General features: G+C 38.5%; 1 pseudogene; it reads right to left on the bottom strand.

Annotated features, from left to right (window-relative positions):
* The window catches only part of LOC129721637 (fatty acyl-CoA reductase wat-like), a 39067-nt pseudogene that overhangs the window by 9772 nt on the left and 5288 nt on the right, over positions 1 to 24007 (bottom strand).

The following is a 24007-nucleotide window of genomic DNA, read 5'->3' as shown; positions in this document are numbered from 1 at the left end:
TTTATTCAGACTGATTAGCGACCAAGTTATAAATGGCATTTTTTTGCCCCTGTGCAGCATTTTAACACCCGATTGTCGTGCATACCTATCAACACCCAACCCGCTGGACTTGCTGGACATATCGGTACGCTTTGAATAATTGTGCGATGGAAATAAAATATCAGTTGATACTCGAAGCGAGACATGCAAAAATCAATAAAATACTACGAACTGCAAATCCGATTAAGAGGAATGATAAAATACAATATCAGATTTCAGCATAAATTTGGCAAAACGTTTTAACGAGAAAACTTTAACAGCTGGATAATTGTCTTATCAAATTCAAACAATGGTGGTATTACTTACTAATGGATGGTCGCACCACGGCTATAGGCATGAGCTCTCCAAACTGGCGCACGACGTCTTCCGTCAGTGCCTTGGTGTAGACGTAGGTGTTAGGCCACGGATGGATAAACTCGTTGACTGTCCTGTTCAAGTGCTCCTCGAAGTGTTCATCCATTGCCTCCACCAGCTGAATCATTCGCTCTGGATTGGACGGAGGCGGGTAGAACTCTTCCTTGATCGTTCCCTCCGGGCAGTTCGAGTACGCGGTGGAGATGTAGATGAACAGCTGTTTGATGGAAGAACCGAGAGCTGCATTATCAAATAATAGAATTTTATCGAGAACAACATACCTCCAAATTGATGATTTTCTCGCAGATCTTAAGCAGATCACGGGTGCCTCGCACATTGACCTCTATTGCCTTCTTGAGTGCCTGATCGAACCGCACGTCCGACGCGGCATGAAACACAATCTGTGTGTTTTTGATGATGTAATCGATCGACTCCTCAGACAGTCCGACTCCTGGATGCTGCAGGTCGGCGTCTAGAATTTTGACTCGATCCATGAATGCCGGGTAATCTTTTTTGAGATTCATGAACACCACACTGCCGAACAGTTCATCGCAGCGCTGCTGCACCGTTTTGCCTTTTTTGGGCCTCGAAAGCAAGATGATCTGTCTGACGTTAATTCTGGAAAAAGAAGGAATAATAATAGAACGCGGTTAGCGTGTCAGACAAATATCCGGCAACCTGCCAGAGACAGACTTATTCATCACTTAGCGACGTCTGAGCAAACTGTACTTTGAAATATTTATTATTTTCAAGTGTAATTTGCCGGGAGGCGATTCATGACCAGCGCATTATTTGTCCAATGTATGCTTCGTCATGGTAGCGTCGTGTCAAGCAAATTTATTGGAAATTCAAATTAGATCCGGCGACCAACGAATCGCTTCACCTCTTCAGAACTATGGCCGCAGTGAAGTCACGACATTGGTAAGCTTATAAAGCGGTAGGTACCGGGTAGGAAGAGTCAATTTGAACAAATGAATGTATACACACTTATGTTTTGCACCAACATTTGGAGATAGTGCGACTTTTTGACGCATTACAAGAAATAGAAGGCTGTGACCTACGAAAATAGCAAAATGATAGAATAAGGCTACATGACCTTTGTTCTGCGTTCGCAGGATTGATAAAATAAGATTTTTTGCGATCAAATTTCACAGTATAAAGTCACTAACGGACAAGTTAGCAACTATTTATACGTTTTAGAGTATTAGACAAGGTTCCTTGAAATAGCGCATATTTTATCGCTCAGTTGTTCCCGGAAATAAAAAACGATACCGGAAATGTTGAAATAGAACAAGGTAAATTAATTTTGAGCTTTTTCCTACCTGTCTAAAAAGCTATCGATGGTGTCTATTTGACAATTTTATGGCTCTTCGCTTATAATAATACCGTTTTGACAGCACTGTGTATAATTTTTCATTGACCTTTTCAGATCCAATTTAAACATCATATGATAACCCTAACTACTTTGCACTTCTAGTTAGAATCATGAATCCTCGCCGAAATCTATCCTTTTTCCTTGGACAGTCTGCATGGCGTTAACGTGCTGCGGTGAACGTACCATGCCGAGAACCAGCACTTATTAGAAGTCATTAGCTTCGAGTGACTGATGAATAATCTTGAACTTGAACCACGGTGGCTTGCGCCGGTTTCAGCACCGCCGAGTGAGGTAGACTGTAGTGCCAAGCCAATCAGCGAGAAAAATTGTTCTCCAATATGATCAAATATTGAAGATAGCGTTTTTTTGCCGTTGCTCTGTCCGCAGCGCAGGTTCATCACGCGCTGGCCAATAGAAGGTACGTCTATTTACCTACCGGCTCTGTTTCTCGCAGCGTAATTATCCGTAATTGTTATTCACTTGTGTTTTGGCCGTTTGCCGCCACGCGGATGGCGTTCCAGAGCCACACGATTGCCTTGTGTGTTGTAGAGCTCAAACGGCAGCGGCGGCGGCGGTTCTACAGTGTACACACTGCAATCCATTAGAAGTGCGATCTTCCTCGTTGGGGACCGATAGATCGACAAATACTCTCCGGCGAAGCACTTCCTCACAGAGACTCTTCAGCTGTCGAAGGTCAGGTGAAGATCGTCTGATCTGTACAGATTTTTGCCCCCACCTCGTAATAACAACGATATGGAGATGTGAAGTGAGAAGAAGGCAAAAAACGGTTCTGTTTGAGAGCCAATTGTGGGCTACTAGAATAATGCCGCAGTCTAAATAACTAGTCCGCTGAAGCTCACCGACTTGTTGCAAAACCACAAAACTCAAAGCATGAAACGGCTAATTGACGGGTTCAGGTACGTCCATTGAACGGCGCCATGTTCGTGGTAACGATTTTTTGTTGTTGCACACTTTGAAGCATGATTTGATCAATTGATGCAGATATGATCGAGGTTGGAATAGAACTGAATTTCCGTAATCCTTGGAATCATAACAACAGAGGCTACCGCCTCCAACTCTCTAAGAAGAAGATTTTCGTTTGACGGTTAGCTAGACTCACACACACCTACACAGCTTTGTTTACTTTCCCGATACGATACTACAGTACCAACTTCGCGTGTACGTGAGAATCATTTATTAAACTGATGCTCGGTATTCTCAAACGGTGCGGTAGATGAGAACTCTTTTAAACACCCTCCGCCATCCATAAGAGGAAGTGTCTGAGTACAGATGTTTCCCGACTCGACCTCGGTTACACGTGAGGTTAGGTTACGTTTGATTTGTTTGATACATGAAATAAAACGACGACAATAATCAAAGTTACTTCTTTCATTAGTTTGTTCAGATTTTGGTGTTGCGTTGCTGGCAGCTCTGGTTCAGTCAGATTTGAGCCGTTGCGAACCAGAGTGGTCTATGTGCCATCGAGCAAATTGTTCAGGAGAAGCAATTTTCGAAAAATCTCTGAATAAAATTCTGTTCAACGGATTCTTTCAAACAAAATGTTCTAATATAAAAGTTATGAAGTGGTTTAACATTAGGATGCCTAAAATTAACAGTTTCTTCGCGAAATCGGTGATTTTATCTTACCAATGTACATAGACCACTCTGACTTCATATATATATTCACTGGAATCCTCGAATCGTTTCGGAACAGAGTGGTCTATGTACACAAACCTGGTAGAAGACAAAGAAAATGACGGTAACTCGTATAAAATGGCTAGAGTCACAGGTTATATGGTACATATAGCATGTCACATGTAAGATGTCACGTGTAACATTACATGTAACACCAAATGTTACATATTACATAATATTTTACATGTTACATTTTTCGTGTTACATTACGTGTAACATGTTACATATTACGTGTGACATGTACAGAACAAACGACATGTTACTTATCACATGTAATATGCTACATGTTACGTGTTACATGATAGTATTACACCGATTTATGTACATAGACCACTCTGTTCCGAAACAGAATGGCCATTCTGTTTCGGACTTAATTTCAACATGATATAAATCACCTTCAAAGTTTGATTTTTTGAAATATTTTTGATCTCCCAAGTACAGTTTTTTGTGTAGATGCGGAATATGCAAAAAACTCATTTTCGAAAAAAATGGTCTCTAGACCACTCTGGTTCGCAACGGCTCATTTGTTGAAAATGTTCAGAATTTTCAGCTTCCTGCTCCTTTTCAAATAGCACTTACTCTATCTCGGTTTTAAGGTGAAACTCCGTTCTCGAATTTCGCCCGAATTTCGTAAAAAAATTACTCGAGAATCATTGAAATTACATGTGTAAAACTTTGATCGATTGCTTGCACCCCGCTGACGCATGCATAGAGTAGCAGTTCGAACGCTATACATTTTTGTGGAAGCTGATATTGTTACGCTCAAAATCGTCAAGCGAAAAGAAACCTAACCTCGAAATTGTATGGAAAAAAGTCACCGTCTAGTTTCACCTTGACGTAGAAACAAAATGACAAAACGGGTCTAGAGCAAGGTTTGCCTTTTGATTAAAAACAGCTTTTTTTCGTAGACACTAAAGATGCAATTCCTAGAGTACCGAAACCAGGAATAGGGTAGATCTGCTTAATATAAACCACTTCCTTTAGTGGACGACCTGAACACCTTTTACCAAATGACACATGATAAATATACTTATTTTGATAGGTTCTTTACAATGTCAATAATGTTCTTCACCAGAAATGTTGCAACAGATGTTTACTATAATATTCTTAATTAAAGCTGTAAAAAATATCTTTTAACCTGATGCTACCTGATTTGCCATGGTTCGTTAACGTTTTCATAAGAAACGGCTTTATCAAAAACTGAACTGACATCACACTTTCCGAGCGAATTTCCAGATTTTTGATGAACGGATAGAATAATAGTGTCTTTAAATGATAAGCAATCAATTTCACTAGAAAAACACTTAAAATTTGAAAAAAATCAGTGGTCCAAATTATGGTAAAAAAAAGGACTGTTTTCCTTATTTTGACATGCTATATTTCGAACGGGAGCGATCAGCGCGCTGTCTCGCTGAGTACCTAAACTTTTATTTGCATGGAAGTAACACAGCGAATCATAGTTACCATAGATGTGTTTTGATCGTGTTATTGTAACAAGTTGCAGCTAATCGCTAATTCGCTAAATTTTTTTGGAGAAGCGACAATAGAAATATTTAGAAGAACTGTGAATTGCTGATGGCGTACGTAAATTGCTTCGAAAGATGAACATACTTTACTGCGAAAGTTACCTTTGTCAGTTTTTTGAAGTAGAATACTTCTCTCAGGAAGTTCGGCTACATAGGGATGTGAAATGAAAATCTAAAACCGAAAAAAGTGAAAAATATGTCCAATTTCAAATGCTAAAAAAACGGTTAGTATTCGATGGATTTCCTTCGTTCTTGCAGCAATGGACTGGAAAATCTTCTAAGATTCTTCCCAAAATAAGATAATTGTAATTTTATTATTCACACTATTGTACTATTGAAAATAGTCAAGCCTTGTCAAAACGAAAAATTCGACCTCTGATTGGTCGTTATATGCTTGCTTCCCAAGCACGGTCGACAGGATCATATACCTTGCAATTGAAAACATGCTATTTGGCCTATATAAGAGCCTGTTTCAGCCGGAGCCGCTCATAATAGTTCTAGACAGCGACAACAGCAGTCGTCCTTCCTTAGCAGCAGCACTAGCCCTGTGGTTGGTCACCACGTCTCAGGAGCAGCGCGGTTTTTCTCAGCGTGTGTCGCCAGACAGCCATTATTCCCCCCGTGTTGGGGCAGCATGAAGATTGCCATCAGGAAATCCAATTTTGGAAATCAAAATGCCTTTTTGAAGGCAAATAAACAAGTCATTGAAAGTTAATAATTTTTGTCACCGCAAGCAAGTATTCTGTGTTGCATCCTAGCAACTTAAATTTGTCGCACCCGTCTAATTTACTGAATGTGAAATAGCTTCCACAGTGCATGTTGTCCATGTATCTTAATTCCCCCAATGTTAGGGCAGCTCAAAGGTTGTAATTAGCAACCGATTTTGAACAGCAAAATGCTTTTTGAAGGCAAATAAAAATATAATTGAAGGGTAATAATTTTCTGGCATCAACACAAGCAAACATTCTGTGCGGGATGTAATCAAATTCTGTTGTAGTTGTCTAATTTTCACTTTATTTAGTAAACCCCCCACTGTAGGGGCAGCGCAAAGGCTGCGATCAGCATAACCGACATTGAATAATAAACTGCCCTGTTAGAACGCATTCACAAAAGCAGTTAGTTCGACTATGCAGAGCTAATATGAAGACGATTCAATCAATCAGCGTAAACAGAATTTCGTCATCTCCCAGCTGCCAAGTTGCAACATGATGCAACACGCAACAGCGAGCAAACGAAATCGCTTGATGTTACAAACCGCAATAAGATACGGGTTAAAACCGTTGCGTGTGTGAGGGCACCATCGGTGTTTATTCGCTGGATACACTATCTACTGTCTACTGAACGCAATAATCTGCTACATGCGACACGGGGACGGGAACATTTTCTTCAACGAAGCTGCGCAACACGACACAAAACATGTTATTTTGTTGCTTCAATGAGAGTGCTATCGGTCCGGTTCGACAAAAAATCATTTTTGTGCATCCGTGCTACGAAACTGAGGAAAAACTTTAGAAACTGAAAAAAGAGGTGGAGCTTATCAAATGATCGCTCTGAACCAGAATGAAGTCACACATGTTCTTCTAGTTATATCATTCCACCACGTACGTAAAATAATTCATTCCTATTTTCATCCCTATATAAGAGCCTGTTTTAGTCGAAGCCGCTCATAGTAGTTCTGAACAGCGACGACAGCAGTCCTCCCTTAGCAGCAGCGGGAGCGAGCAGTGGGTACCATCGATAGCGGATAGCGGCCACAACTGTGGCATGGCTGCGAATAAGCGTAGCAGTTTCAGCGGATCTCACCATCGATAGCAGCAGGGCCAGCAGATGCAGGTACAGCGGATATCAATGGCGGCCACAACTGTGGCATGGCTACGGATAGCGTTGCAGTTGCTCAGCAGTTGGGCCAGCGTATAGCAGCCACAACTGTGGCATGGCTATGCATAGCGTAGCTGTTGCAGCGGGTATATCAGCTTCGATAGTAGCAGGGTCAGCTGATGCAACGACACTCCCTTCACTAAAATGCTGTTTCAGTGTGGTAGCGGGAAGCATCAGCAGCAGGCTTGCATGAAGTGAATACATCAGCCAGCAACTTCCTCTAAGGCCTCTGCCATAGTAGACGCGAAAAGCGGCGCGAACCGATTCGCTCGGCCGTAGGTTGATGCACAGCTCTACTGATGGCTGTACATTGACCTACAGCTGAGCGAATCGGTTCGCGTCGCTTTTCGCGTCTATTATGGCAGAGGCCTAATGGGAAAGTTGTATCAGTTTGTTCAGAAGAATATTATTGTCGGTAATATTACAGAGATGCGATTGCGTAAATCCGATTTTGAATTGAACAATTGTTCTTTTGAGAACAAATAACACACTTATTTGAAGAGTTGATAGCTTTTGGTACCAATAGCAGTATAGTGACAGCCTCAGCGGTAGATGCAGATGCAGCCGGTACTTCCCTGAGGCCGATGTAAAGGTAAATGGGAGCAGCACGGCGAAACAGTTCGGGTTATGCTTGGACGCGCGTCATTTTTCGCTGTTGATATTCCCCACATGAAACGACGCGCTTTCGTATGATAGCGGTGGTATTAGCGGTAGATGCATCTGCCAACACTTCCTCCAGTAAAGCCGTGTCTAGTTTTCAATGTGAAAACACCTTTCTCATTGTGTTGACCGTGCGCCTTAGTTCTCACTATCAAGGTAACACAGAGATGTAGGTAAACACTACATCCTATGATAAATTGAACAATTGTCCTTATAAACACAACAAATGAATTAATGAAGATTGAATTTTGAATTAGAATACTTCTTTCAGAAAGTTCGGCTCTATAGGGATGTGAAATGAAAATCTAAAACTGAAAAAAGTGAGAAAAATTTCAAATGCTAATAAATCGGTTAGTTTTCGATGGATTTCCTTCGTTTTTGCAGCAATCGATTAGAAAATCTTCTAAGATTCCCATCAAATGCATGAAATTGCAATTTATCATTCGAACTATTGTACTATTGAAAACTCTTAAGCCTTGTGAAAACACGAAATTCGACCTCTGATTGGTCGTTATACCGCGCTTTCCCAAGCACGGTCGGCAGAGTTATGGACCTAGTCAATTGGGAATGCATCATTTGGCCTATATAAGAGCTTCATCAGATAATAAACAAACGTTTCATCGGATATTAAATTGAACAACTGAAATTTGAAGAACACAAATGATTATTTGAAGAGTTAATATTTTCTCGTTTTGCGCTATAATCCAAAGTTAATTATCTTCATCTACATGCATACTCTGACTATTATTACGTGTTTGCGTCGCTTAGTGTTTGGCTACGGTCATGCAGAACGCAAATAACGGCGCGATGCGATTCGGCAAGACGAAATCTGTGAAAATGTATAGTTCTACTTCGCCTTAAAAAGAGCTGTACATTTCACAGCGGTAAGGCGAATCGCATCGCGCCGGCATTCACGTTCTGCCTAACCGTAGCCTTTGTTCCGTTCCCGTTTAATGATGTCGTATTAAATGTGCATATTACAATTCGGCAGCACTTCAACTTCTCATTTGCACAAAATTTAAAATTTTTCAATGAACTTCATTCAAAATATCAGACAAAAAGAAATTACAATACTGCCAATGAACGGTCAACGTTTATTTACTAGAAAAAATGACTGACACGCAAGCAGCCGGGTTATCTTTCTTGTAAAAGTATTCTACTTCAACCTTGCGGTCGTGGCTTTGCATACAACCTTCTTGTGATTTTTTACCCTAGAATGGAGTTCCAGTTATCGTACAAGCCATAGGAGCATTTTGAAGAACAAGCACAAGGTCTAGATTGAATTTTTGGCACACCAAGAACTTTGTTGAATTGCAATGCGCTTGAAATTATGACAACTTTGGTTCTACTTTTTCGATTCAGATAATAATTGAATTTTCATGAAAGCATTCCTAAGAGTATCTATTTTCAATGCAAGCTAAATAACTTTTGCTATCCTTGTTTTTACAAAATCAAATACCGTTTCGTGAACCTCTTACTGTAAATAGCTTTGTTTTCATTTGTTTAACCAAAACAGATCAAAGTGGTCCAAATCTTAAAAAACACGAGCAATAAATATAGTGATATGACTATTTACATATTAAAAAGTTAGCGATTAGCGATTAGCGAAAGTTCCGCTAATGTGGGTCTAGCGTTTAGCGCTTGGCGATTATCGTGCTAAATTTACCGGTTAGCAACTTAGCGATTAGCGTCGCTAAATTTTCGGTTAGCGGTGCCCACCACTGCCCATTTCAAAAGAGCGGCAGCGGCAGTCTACAGTTGCAAGATTCATCTCATCTTTCAAGGTTCGTACGAAATATTCAGAATTACTTTGGAGGATTGACTACGAAGCGAGTAAAAAAGGGCCACATGGTCTATGGATGATCCTTTATAATTCGAAGCAATTTGCGGCATGGTGCAATTTTTCACTACTACCTGTTATACAGTGGATTGGAAAATTATTCAAGTAGACCTGGCCTAAATTAGGAAAATGTAGTGGTCCATTAAAGGAAACTGCAGCGATGATTTATTTCTTTTATTAAAAGGAATTATAGGTATTATCTTGTTGTTTTTCATGCAGACAAGATAGAAAACATGTTACTTCATGTTTATACATAATGAAATACTTAATTCAGTTGAGATATTTACACTTATTCTTTCAAAATATGCAGCTACACTACTAAGTGGTCCGCTAAAGGCAATCATACCCTACCTTTACTTTCGGTTGACACTTCTGTACAGAAAAAAACGTTACTGGCTTTTGACAATACCGGTATTTTTGGTACCATGAGCTGGGGTGATTGTTTTGATGACTTTGGAGTGAAACTTTATTGTTTTGATCGAATTAAACAAAACCCCAAAACGTCTTGAATGAGTTAATGAAAATGAGGAGCAGTTTAGAGGTCATCCACATTTCAAATGAGCAGCTTGTGTTGGTGAATGTCGACGGTCCATATAAAATTTTCGGAATGTATATGAAATTTCCACGAAGTCATTGAACAAATTAACAAAATACGCTTACGTGCTCTTATAGAATCGCCCAGCATTGTATATTTAGTAAACTTAGCTAGATTTATCCTGAATTTTGTAAAACAAACCATTTTCACAACGCTATCATATCCATCTTGAAACTTAAATCACTAATCAATTACTCATCTCACGACGCCTCCATATTCATCACACTGTTAATCATGAATGAATCACTTTATCATGAATGAACGTAGCCGCAGACCATCGTAGTAGGTTACCGCTGTAGTTGTTTACGTGCAAAATTGGTATCCTAGGTAACCACTGCAGTGCTGTCGATTTATGGCAATTATATCGGAATAATTCAACATTTTTAGTATGATTTTTTTGTATTAACCGAAACTGAATTGGCAACTTTTAATTTTCTGCAACGCAGTGAAAATAGTTGAAAATACATACAGTTGAGGTTTAGAATTTGTAAATTTATTTAAAGCTTGATTTTGGAAATTTGCGGTGAACATTATGAAGATTATAGTACTCTTAGTGTAGTGAGTTATTTTGTTTAGAAATTAAAATAAAAGTGGTCCGCTTTTGATGAAAAAAACTTTCGTTGGCTACTGAACGAGTCCAGTTGTAGCCGTATAGAGCAACGCGCGGATTTTGTTTTCTGAGGTAGGTGATTGAAATAAATGAGTTTTCGAGTGCAGATGCCCGACTATTATATCAAATTTAGAGCTTTTAAAGTAGTTTTTGAGAATTCTACTTGATGAGAAATCTAAACCTAACTAAGAAGAATCCATTCCATGGATTAGCAGATTGGTTTATGTAGAAAATATGCGTTTCTTCCTATTTTTAATTGTGTTTCCATGTTATATAAGAGGAATATATAGACTGAGATGAATTATGGAACAGCTCCCCTATTACAGCTTTTTGTTTTGTGTATGTTTAAACCGATTGTTTACAGGTTATAAAAATCGCGAAACATTCACTTAATTTTCAATTCATATATTGCTTTGAAAAATACTCAGTAATCAGCGAGAAATGGCTGAATTGTACAGGGTTCGGCACGGAAAAATGCGAGAATGTTCAAACTTAAATATTAAATAATAAGTGTAACTAAAGGGTTTTTTTCCTTAACATTACATTTTCAAGTGATGCATCAGAACGTTGAAATTATTTCATTGCAAATTCATAAAAATGTAAACCAAAGCACGTATTGCGAATTTACTACTCGCCCAGTAGATACCGAAGGGAAGGGTAGTAGGATATCATTTGACTTCAGTTTATTACATCAAAAAGTCTTTTCAAAATGGTCCTGAGCTGTGGGACCCGGAAAGGTCACCGATTCTGACATACGCTAAATGAGGTCACCGATTTGGACATACACTAAATGATCAAATTATATTAAAACGTTCTATCAGAAACCATTTCATTGCGAAGTGGGTAAAGGAGCTACTAGTGAGTGTTTCGAAGAGATTGATTTTTTGTTTAAGAAGAAAAAAATTATGATCTTGTTCTGTATGTCGCACAGATCGGGTAATTTCTCTGAATATTCCGAGGATATTTCCAAATCAAACATCCGGCGGGTTTTATGAAGTTTGGCTTTGCAATGTCCAATGGTTTGAAAATGTCGCCGGTTTTCATTGATGTTGGTGTTAAAATCAATACCGTAGTGTACCGTATAGTCATTTTAAAGACCCAAGTGCTTCCCTAAGTGAAAGCCAACTTCTCTTAGGATCAATACGTTGAACTACAACCAGATGGAACGCTATGTCACGGGTCAAATCGGATCCAAAGATAGCTGATGGAAATCATAAAGTTTTGGGCGAAAGATTTTTGGCTCCTCAGAGGTTCGGACCCGTCGAAATATTCGAAGCGGGCGTTTGTTGTAGCACAAGTCTGTGAAACATCTCATCCTAGTTTGAAGTTTGTAACGCACACCTGCTTGTCGATAATCAAGGATTACGTTCTAAAGGCATGTTCTGCTTCCGGTCTTGTTTTGAGGATGTTGTTGATAGAAATAGAAGATACTAGGAATAGAGGCAACTGAACTCGAAAATGGCTTGAAGTACAGTCAAACCTGTTTTTGTGCGAGGGATAGGGACCGCACAAAATAAATCGATGAACGTAACTTTTTTATTTTAAACATACTAACCCTTTCAACTGCTATCTTTCATAGAGTAGCAATACGTGATTTTTCCTACGTAAAACTGTCTCAAATAGTAATTTTTTGACGCAACACTTACTTAATGCGTTGCAATTCTTTCCAAGGATCGAAGGAAATAAATAGCTGAAAATCTTGTCGGATGTGGTCCTCTTTGGCACAAAAAATGTCACTCAAATAAAATAACCGCATTAAAAAGTCGCACAAAAAAAATTCACACACAAGAATGTGGCACAAAAATAAAATTGACTGTAGTTGGAAATGGGGTTTGAAGAAATACCATGCGCCTTCGCTTTTTTTCCTGCCGCACCCTGTATCTGTGTAAAACAGTGCGACGAATTTGGGTTTCTAAGCAAGGTAATGGAAATAAATGAGTGGGTGTTAATGCCCGGGAATTCCATCAAATTGAAATCAAATCAAACTCTTAAGATAAGCTTTTAGAGTAAAGTTCACAAAAATCTAGTGTAGATTAAGAGGAATATGTTTGATGGATTGGTAGACTGATTTAGTTGGAAAATAAGCGTTTTTCGTAGTTTTTATTTGAGTGTCAGTTTTTCATAAGATGAACATAAATGTTGAGGTGGATAGTAGTGAATAAAGTGCGAATGCTCTAGCACACCCGGCATGAAGAAACAGCTTAAGGGTCGATACCGGTTTGGATAAACGTACTGTTCCTCTCGACGTCAGTAATGACAACGAACGATCAACGTTAAGCGTCCACGGATGTGAAACGCCGTCGTTGAATATTTTTCGGGAACTTCCCCCTTTACGTAGAGCTGGCTTATCTAGCTGCGAATAACAATAGTTCCTTCATCGGGTTATTCTTATACCTTTTCATTTAAAAAAATCGAAATTATACAACTTCTTGAGAAAAATTTCCCAGATTTTTTTTAGCGATTTAAGTAATAAGAAAAAAGTAAAAGGGATTTGAAACGCGCCTAACCAAGGTCCCATAGACTAAACTTGAAACTTTATAAGCGGTTAATCTTAGAATAGTGTATTACGAAAAAAGAGTTTGACGAGTTTACAATTACCGAAAACCTCAAGCGGTTTTCTTTATCTTTTGTTTTAATTGTTCTTTATTAATGTCGTTAGTCCATGAATGATCATTTTTGTTTGCACAAAATTTACCATTGCCAACAAAAAAATTGTAACATTTGCAATAAAAAAATGGACATTATTTGTCGATTTTTCATGGATTTACCTTCACACGCACTAACGGAACTACCCATACAGCATCAATCATAGTAACCCATAAGTTAGCAGAAAAAAAATATTAGCTTACAGTGAAGCATACCCCGCCGCGTCGAAAACGGACATCGTGCGGCACTTTGTGGACGCCGGATGCACCCGTTCCGGCTTCTACAACATCTTGGCACTATTGGACAACAATCACAGCATCGAAAGAAAGCCCGGTTCCGGACGGCCGACGACTCTGAGTAACAAGAAGCCTTAAAGGATTCTGCAGAGAAAGACCGAGAAAGTGGCTACATCGCTTCGTGCGCTTGGCCGGGAGGTCGGTACTACCGGCCAAACAGTGGAAAAGTACCTGGCGAACATGGACATACATGTCAGGAAGCGGTAGTCCCATCCACTGGTCTCGGAGCTGCAGGCAATGACCCAGCGACAGCGGCTGAATAAGATAATCAAATCGATTTTCCCGGCGAATCGCGACGTAGCGATGGTCTCACTTTGAAGAGCAACGACTGGCAGGGCACTCCGTATTATACTTCCCCCACGGAGGAAGTGAGCTTCGAGGTGAATTTCATTTCACACACCAAGTTTCCAAATTTCCAAGAAGGTGCTGCTGTGACTCCCAATCAATAAGAAGGAGATGTCGAAGCCGCTATTCTTTCTCCGGCCATGAACGGGGAAATTTGTAGCACGAAGTGCCTGCTGATGGTTGCTCCGTTCATCAAAAAATACTATAAGAGCGAAGACGACGTGTTCTGGCTGGATCTAGCATCGCCCCACTACTCGAAGCGTTCGCTGGAGGAGATAGTGTGACACAGACCGCAATTCCTTACAGTCAATTATTTTTACCTCAGAAGGGCTGCTATTCTGAAACAGCCAACAGCATCCTGGCACTCGACGGACAGACTCGGATCGGTCACAACACCGTCGATCTCCGCGTCTCGAGCGGGTATGTCTACGCGATACTCCCGAGTAAAGAGCTAAAGGTCATTGACCACGCTACGGAGTTTGGTTGGTCTGACCTTTAAGATTTCGGTTACAACCTGGTAGTGTGACGGAGGTCTTTTGAAATTTAAAAAATGTTCAAAGATTTAAACTTTGGCCCTGCTTTGGACCGGAAATAGATGATGAAACATGGATTTGCTGTTTCGTCTGACCTGACACGAGAGGGGACTGAAGGATGGACAGAGGAGGAGGAGCAGTGTGGCCAGGGTCGAGTGGGTTCTACATCCATTGCGCTTAAGCTAGTACACAAGCGAAGCATAGCCTTGGTACTACATTCCGATTTGGAACGCGACCTTCTGTTTATCATACACAGCCTTAAGCTAGCACACTAGCACTAAAAAGAAACACGTACTTCTTATCTTCGTTGTTTTGAAGTGTACCAATTGGTCGGTGTTAAGTCAGACCGGACCAAGTCGCAAAATTGAAAAAAAAGGAGTTAACGATAGTTTTGGATAAAGATTTTCTTAAGCTACATCACACAACAATCAGATTTTATTAATCTCTAAAACAGCAGAAATAACAGCATGATTTTTGTCTGCATGACTAATGAAAAGCGATTACAGTGTTCAGTCAGAATGGACCGAGTGTTTATTTTCAAGGAGACTGCCTCCGGTCAGCTATTGATAAAAGCGAACGAACGGAAGAGTTTTCGAGCGTTTTCCGGATTTCTTTGTATCAGAGAACTCTCACTCACCCCCCCATCGGAATCTGTAAAGTGCGTGAAGCACTGCCGTGGTTTTTAATGTGTTTTTGGACCGTTTATTGCTGTCACTAACATGATCTGATATCATGCCTTATAGTGTGCAGACAAAGTGAACCATGTGTTAAGCAGAAAAAAGTTGAAATTATCGGAATTTACAGCATCGGTTTGAAGTCAACATAAATGAATTTCGACACTATCAAGCAACTTATCGGAATGCTTCTTTGCCCGTTAGTCAAAAAAGTATACTTTACCAGTAGGTAAATGAGAAAAATGTACATGGTCCACTCTGATTGAACACGTAAATGAGAAACGTTAGTCATTCGTGTGGGTGACACAACATTCCACAATTTCAGAAAGAAGTTCAAGTTACAGTAGTAATACTGACTTAAAACTTGATGATTTTACCAATGAATTATATCCTCAGGAGGTTGAAATAAGTGGTAAGTGTATGTTTGTTACTGTTTTATGCAAGCTGATTAGATTTATGCCCGCAATGAAATTACGCAGCTAAAGGCAACACAAGCGATTGTTTGGAGAAGACCTTTCATATTAATACAAGAAGAAGCTGACTCGATTGACATTTAAGTGTGTAAAGCATGTTGTCAATATCTATTCAATATCATTTTGTAATCAATAATGGAGAACCTGTGCCAGCTTTTCATGAAACTGTTCTTGAAGCACTACATCCAAACGTGACAGAAATTCCAGAACCAAAACACGAGGAAACCATCCAGTCCATTATCGATTCTACGACAATTTTGGCCATAGTTGCAGAGAAGGTGGATGATTACGAATAACTTAATTGAGTGAATTAACCATATTTTTGTTCCATTAAAAAATTCCGCTCCTACCATTGATTTGTTGAAACAAACACAGTTTAAAGTTTATTCAAACTATTTTCAATAATTGTTGATGTCGCAAAAGCTAACCATGTAGATTAAAAACTTTTTGACTGTTCGACGATCAATGGACTAAAATTATTTGTTCATTTGTTCAGTCATAATGGACCAACTCATTAATGATTCTTCTTTGATTCAATCAGAGTGGACCAAGTACATTTAATCAGCTACAAACTTGTCCTTTTTGAGCTCACGGTACTCCTTTTTTCAATTGTCACATTGCATGATACAGTTAGAGAGTTGCTCCAACTTATAACATCAAAACTGCGCAAAAATATTGCAAACTTCAAAATTCCCAGAGCAACAAACTTCAAACTCGTTTTTCTCGAAATGATCAAAATGTCACTTGGTCCGGTCTGACATAACACCGACCAATTGTGTTCGATAGCACAGATTATCTTTATATACACTAATCTGGAGCAAAATTATATGTTTGTTGTTTGTACCACTATGCAGTGGGACTGTAATGCGGGTACTTTCAATATGGGACAAAAACAGCTTGGTATTTTTTCCATGTTTTTCCATACAAAAGTATCAATTTTAATTTTTTTCCAGAAAATATGATAACAATTAAGTCGATTCCCGATGATAACTCAAAAGTGATCAAAATCAGTATGGGACAGTTATGCGGGTACCGGCAGTAAATGTCATATTCAGTGACTCCAGAGGCGTCCTAGAAGCCGTTGCAAGAAACAATCTAAACCTCTCTTGAATTGCACAAATAAAAGAGAAACTCCGTGAGGTAGCATCGGAACGAACAAGCTAAAGTCGGGGCTAAAACATACCATCCGAAACTAATATTGCTTTTGGAGTTTTAAACTTTTAGTGAACACAAAAATATACTCGAATAACAGTAATAGCAAGTTCAGGAAAAATAAATACACCCCTTACGGATGGAACACCCCCAAATACATAATAAATAAATACATTTTTCAAGTCATAACCAGGTTGAGGATTGGACACACCAGACTACTCCAAGGACACTTCGCAAAAAAAGAAACCCCCGCTAAATAGCTACATAAAATTTGCACTACACGTGATGTGCAGATAATGGTTGAACATATCTTAATCGCTTGTCGAGAGTACAGAGAAGCGAAACAACCATCTGGACCCAACTCTCCAAAAACATCCTTGGAGACGACAAGGACTACCTGAGGCGGAGAATCAAATTCCTTAAAGAAACTAAATTACATAAATAAATTTAATTTTATTTGATCGTCATGAAAACTGTATTACACTTCACAATAACATTGACCCGAAGGACCTAATAGGTTAAAAGTTCGTGAAAATGAATGAACAAACAAACAAATCTTCCATGAGAAGTTTATCAAACTCAATTATTTGTCCTAAGCAGGTATTACACGAAGCAAATATTTGCTATTTTTGGTACGGATTTTATTTTGTGCAAATAAAATTCGTACCAAAAATAGCAAATATTCGCTGTGTCTAATACCTGCCTTAGATTTTTTTATCACCATTCCAAAAAAAGTCCTTTTTTTTGCAAACGTTTATGAATATTTTAACCGAGTTATTGGCATCCCTATACCGAATAACAGTGAATGGCAATGAACTCATGTCATGGGCTCAAATTTATTTGTGCCCGCTGTCAGGAGTAGGAAAAAGATGTATGAAAAGAGGCGGTGATATGCTATCTCGTTTACACATATGTTGAGATGTTAGCCCTTGAGGAATATTTTCATTTGCAATAGAAACAAAATACTTATTAAAAAGATCGTTCACAGTAAACTCTAAATTACAGAAATTTTATGGGTTCGATAATTTCAGTTGACCCGCCGTGCTTTCATTGTAAACACCGCAAGCCTTTCAAACAAAAAGAGTTTGGGTGATACGACCAATACTCAACTAATTATTGATATTTTATACAGTGACATGCGTTCGTTTAGTCGCACCATGTTTTTCATAGGTTTTTCTTCCAAAATTAATTGGACTTTGAATATCATCACTTATTTTTATTTCTTATCATAAACTAAAACAAATAACATCATTTATTCAAAAAAAGTGTACTTGATAGAATAAAAAATCCGAAAAATTAAAAATAAGCTGATGCATTCGTTTAGACGCACCTCAAGTCAACGTAGTAAAAGTTTATATTTTCTGAGTCAATCAATTGGCTAATACTTTTGTAGCTGCTCCCTTATTCTTAATAACTCCAAATACTCTTCTGGGCATTGACAAGGTTATAAAGAGTATTTACAGAGATTTGTTGCCAGCATGAACGTATGCATGATTTAAGGTCTTTTACTGTGTTGAACTGGGGTCCATTGGGGTAAACTTTTGCAGCCAACATACCTCAATACTGGCATGATTCGGCGGTATTTATTGTCACTCGATCAAAGCGAAATTTTGGTGGATGAACGGTTATGGTATAAGGAAGATCCCTTTATGACAAAAAGCTTTCTATCCGCTGGATCACCACCAAAATGAATTCCAGCAACTACTGTGAGCATCTGGAAGACGTTTTGGTTCCATACTTGGAGGATTATATGGATGAACCCGTTGTATTTCAGCAAGACAACGCTTCTATTCATTTTTCCCGATAAACCAAGGCCTTGTTTTCTGAAGAAGACATCACCATACTTAATTGACCAGCATGCAGTTCGGATTGCAACCCGATCGAAAACCTCTGAGGATAATACTTCAAACGTGTGTTTGTTTAGTTTTATAATACTACGGTTGTTGTTCCTAAAAATTCTGGGACCCGGTACTAGTACTGCACTTAGGCTCCCATTACCGTAATATAGATTCTCAAAAGAAGGAATCGGTAGGTACTAGCAACTGTAGTAGGTAGACACTCTCCATGATAAACTTTCTTGTTGTTTGTGCCATAGGTAACTGTGATCAAAGATTAACTTCTTTTTGCAGGTATTTTTTAAAGACTTCTGTCAACTTGTCTGGAGGAGCAAAGCACTTCTAGTACTAACAGGCATCTGAAATATTTCAAAATCGGCTGAAATATTTCTTGCGAATAGGAACTTTGTTATGAATTTTTGTTGTTGTAAAAATAAGCATTTTAGTTATTTCCTTCGAATGCGAAAAATTCATTGAACTCGAAAATCGATAAAACAGAAATAGCCCCAATTGACTCTGAAAGATATAATAACAGTGCCATTACTCCAAACCATGTTTCGACCAGCACATTCCAAACCGCGTCGATTTCATTGGTTTTGGTTTTGGTTTACAGCAAAGACATTTATGTTTCCAGTAGTATTTATCACATTTGTTCCCCTCACAGCGCACCATAAACTTGCCCTAGATCGCGAGATCAACGTTCGATCGTGCGACAACTCGTATTAACGGAGCATAAAGTAGTGCTTAATAACGACCCGTTCGGAAGAAATATAAAAAGGCAAACTTCCGCGTTGAAGAGCACATACACTGACTGATAAAACGCCACTAGTCCAACGAAGCATATGTTGCTTCAACTGGGAACTAATTGAAATGGGCAGAACCCAACTGCCCTGAGCTGATTCTCAGAAGTTACCAACAATGTTATTTTAAACCGAATTGGATTGCCTTCGATGTGAGGTTACCAATTTCGAAAGTGCACAGAATGCATTGGCATTACAACCTAACATCTGTGCAAAATGCAATTTGTTATTTCACTGATAGGAAAGCTTAGTACGAAACGGTCACGAGAAAAAACTAACAAATCAACCACAATTAGCACATTTGTGCTAACGAAAAAGTGCAAGCTTCAGTGGGTTGTTGGATTAAGTTTCCACCGCAGCGATAGTCAAGCGAGAGACATACATACTTCCAGAGCAAAACGTTAGTTGTTGATTCGCGTTTTGTAAGCCGGTAGAACAGTTTGTGCATTTAGTTTGCATCCCATTAAGAGGCTGGGGAATATTTCTTCCTTAGCTGCATGTGCGACAAATAGTTTTTGTTCTCTTAATCTTATCGCAAAGCGCAACGCCTAACTGCGTTCGATCATGCCGCACAGTAGAAGAGAACACTCTGAATATGGACAGAATAGTTTCCTATTGTTTCACAATTTTGAAATTTCTTAAAAGACATTATTTAGAAACAAGAAATCGTTCTACGGAAATATGATCTAATCCATTGACAGTAAACCTTTGCGTCCACTGTGAGGCGTGCCGTTGTCAGCTTTTTGAGGTTTTGAATGTTAATCAGGTTTGCTCTCGGTTAGTTAATACTGCATGTTAACAAATCTAATGAGTAGGTAGGTGCTTATCCGTCCAAATTTATTCAGCTTAACATCACTAAAAAGTCAAGAATAGCGTACACATAAGCAGGGGGGAATCCTCTCGATGGGTTTTTCTTTTTTTGCATGCGAGCAAATTTGAATTCAAATCAGTTCCGAAGCTGAGTGGTTGTAACGTAAAATACGGTTGTTTTGTTCCAGTGTCACGTTATATCTTGACTGCAATCGTAATCGGAGCTGGACTAGAATACATAAATATACCGCTAAGAATCATCGAGCAAACCTTAGGGCTAATTTATTTTCTATTAGTTCGGTGCAGCTCGTGAGAACCTGCATTCAGTTTGCAGTGGTATCAATTAAACTCACCCTGACGGATTGTTATTTTATAGAACAATTCAGGATTCGAAGGTACTGGTTTTGTCATATAAGCGGATCTGTTTTTCCACAGTTCTAATTCAATAATATTGCGATGTTTGTGCTTTAGTTAGAACTAGTGTTTCCGAGCCATGCAAAATTTTGAACAAATGTTCTAAGAACTTTCAGCAGATAAGCAAACCAAAAGCTGTAAACATTCAAATCTGCAGTTAAATTCAACAAAGTATCAAATCTATAGAGATGATTTTTTTTCTAAATTTAATGAATCCTAATATATAGTTAAAAATCTATCAACTCAACTTTTTTTCTCAAATTCTTTTAAATTCTATAGAACGCAGAACGAGCCGCCCAAAGAACCATGTACACTCGAATAAAACAAATTCAAATTTTTAAATTCTTGGATGCACAAAACACATCAACAGTTCTTTGGAATAAAGTTTTCTTGTAAAATGCAGCTGACAAAACCAAACTTTAAGTAACTTCGATATTTTTAAAACAAATTATTTTATTCAAAATTAAATTTTTTTTATTCAGGGATCTTTCGTATTTTACATGTTCTAAAACTTTACCGAATAAACACAAAAAAAATTTTTTTTTTCAAGACTCATGATAGCTTTTAACACTCATCGATTATGCGAGTCATTCATATAAATGATTGCTCTAAAGACACCATTATGCTATGATGTAGGACAAAAGCACCAAAGAATATTGCTCCACTTTTTACCATTTTAGACCATAGTAGGGTCCCTCTTAGAATACAGTGAAGTCTGTGGGTGTGTAAACCTTTTTAAATTAAACAACTATGCATACTTTTTTTCGATAATTTATCTAGAAACGTGAGACTCAAACAAATTCCTCAAAAACTCGTAAAATTATAAAAAAGATTAGGAGACGAAAATTTGTTTTCTTCTACGAAGTTACATAAAATTTTCTGATCTTAAGCTTTGTCGAAAACTGCAGAACTCTAGTGTGTAAGAATAAAAAGTTGTTGTCGAAGCGCCATCTCTGCGGCCAAATCGCGAACTAAACTGAACGTCAAGTTGAAGTTTTTATTACACTGAGAAACTTTGCTGAAAACTAAAAACTCAGAGTACTGGACTGTGTATTCCATGCAATAAATACATAGCAATTGTATTTTTGCATGAAACCTGTGATTATATTCAAACTGAAATATCACAAAACACAAAAAATACATCTTTCAAATTTCCAGACAATAAAGATTTTTTGATGGACAATTTTTTGAAAAAATCATGGTTTGCTTATACTTACTAACCTATGAGATATCAAATTCACAAAATTATGTATTTTTTACCAATTTTGTGTGATATTTTCACTTAAGTACTTCAAAAACTTCTGTACTCGAGAGAAAACGATGTAATTATTCAATTTTTATAGAGGAAAAAATTTTAAGAAATTAATTCGAGTGAACTCATAAATTATCACAATAAAACGTAAAATTCAGATAAATTTCATAAAAACTCGTAGATCTCTGAAACTTGAAGAGTTAGAAATTTTGTATATCCTGTAAAGTTTCATAGAATTTAGATATTTACAACTATGTCGCAAACCGCAAAGCTCTAGCGTGTAAGGGAAACAAGTTGGCATCGCAACGCCACTTCCGCGGCTAAATTCCGAACTAATTCAAACATCCAAAATGAAGCCCTAGCTATGCCAAGAAACTTTGTAAAAGATCGGAAACCGATTGGTCTAACCCTGAGAGCGCTAATAATTTCGTTCCGCTAGATTCCATTCCTGGCCCAGTTTAAGTGTGTGAAGGAATAATAACAGAACTGGAATCATCTTATAGATGAAGAAAAAAAAAGAACTAGAATCATTCTCGGTGTCACTATTGTGACACACCAATGGCACTTTTTAGCGCCTAAAAATTATGCAATGGAAGAAGTTTTCCTCCACTCGTCAAAACGTTTCTGATTGTGATGAAAAGAGTTATTTTTGAAAGAATTTCCTCTTTCAAAGCAACAATCAGTTCCACCCACGCTGTTTTACAACTTCAAATAAATGATTTCGGGGTGCTAATAAGTGCCATTGGTGTTATCAAAATAGTGGCATCCGGCTAGTCTGTTAATTTTCTGGTCATTGCCACTTAACATTTGCATATGATGCCGGGCGATTTTCGTTATTACTAACATAAGCAATTCTTTTGATTATCAATAGATTTTCCTCAGTAGTATAAAAGTGGCGGTTTATTCTGTATAACATATGATTAAATGGCTTAGTCACAGATTTCTTATTCATATAATTTAAACTAGCTCGATAGCCAAAATATGAGGATTCATTGAGAACTAATTCTACTTCAATAACTTACAGGGATGTTTTTTAATCGCTTGGAATAAATGTAGAACTACGGTCACATATATCATAATTTGCGAGGTAAGAAAATTCGACATTGCTTCAAGGAAGTGTTGGTTTGCCCTAGAATGTCCCATTGTAGAAGAAATGAAACAATATTTTTGTAGAAGGAATGAAACAATTAACTTAACAATTAACACTACGAGCTAGTGTATTTCGTAACAGCTTTAGCTTCGGCCCCAAAGTCCTTGGCAACAGCAAACGTACGGAACTCTGAAGATGGCTGCTTGACTGCTTCTCTACGGTGCAGTCTTATAGCGAATTTCTTTATTCCACTGTGTGCGGGCAAAACTGCCGACGAATAATAAAACGTTATCGCCATTTAAGACGCAAATAAGAGATGCCACATAATTGTTTACGAACTTAGCACGTGCGGTGGTGGGTTGAAGCTGACAAATTTTACAGTGCGCTTCGGGCAGCACGGCAGGTCAATACTGGGTCAAAATCGAGCGAATAAAGAAGGGTTTTGACAGCAGTTAGTGCGCTTCCAGGTCAAAACGAGGTGAGCTGGTGGAATAAAGAAATTCGCTATTAAAGATATGCTTGCTGAAGGTTAAACAGTTAACGAAAAACTAATCTAGTTCGAGCACAACGTTCATCTGCATACCTCCAAACAGGCAGCGCAGCCCGTCCCTTTTGTCACGTTCTCTCATTCTATCACCTACGCTGCGCCGCCTGGTTTGTTCATCATGCAGGTAGCAGTTTTATTCATCGTTCATCGTCAATCGAATTTGCAAATCACAATGAGCCAGGAATGAAATCTAGCGGAACGAAAGTATTAGCGCTCTCAGGGTTCATTCAATCCAGGCCCGGATTTGAGGGGGGGCAAAGGGGGCAAATGCCCCGGGCCTCCCGATTGAAGGGGCCCCCTAGTTCTAGGGCGACCTTTTTTTTTTTGCTCGTCACCTTCCAGAACGCTACCTCTAATTGTTTTAAGAAAAGAGGGCCTCACAAACAAATTTGCCCCGGGCCCCCCAGCTTCTAAATCCGGCCCTGATTCAATCGGTTTTCTACAAAGTTTCTTGGTCTAGCTAAAACTTGATTTCAATACTAAAATTAGTTGTAGATCCATAATTTTTTTTAAAACTACGTGGCAGACAAAAAATTCCTATCACTTCAAGTTTCAGAGATCTACGAGT

Source organism: Wyeomyia smithii, chromosome 2 (genome assembly GCF_029784165.1).
Source record: "Wyeomyia smithii strain HCP4-BCI-WySm-NY-G18 chromosome 2, ASM2978416v1, whole genome shotgun sequence".
NCBI classification, from domain to species: domain Eukaryota; kingdom Metazoa; phylum Arthropoda; class Insecta; order Diptera; family Culicidae; genus Wyeomyia; species Wyeomyia smithii.
This window is presented reverse-complemented; position numbering and strand designations above follow the sequence as displayed.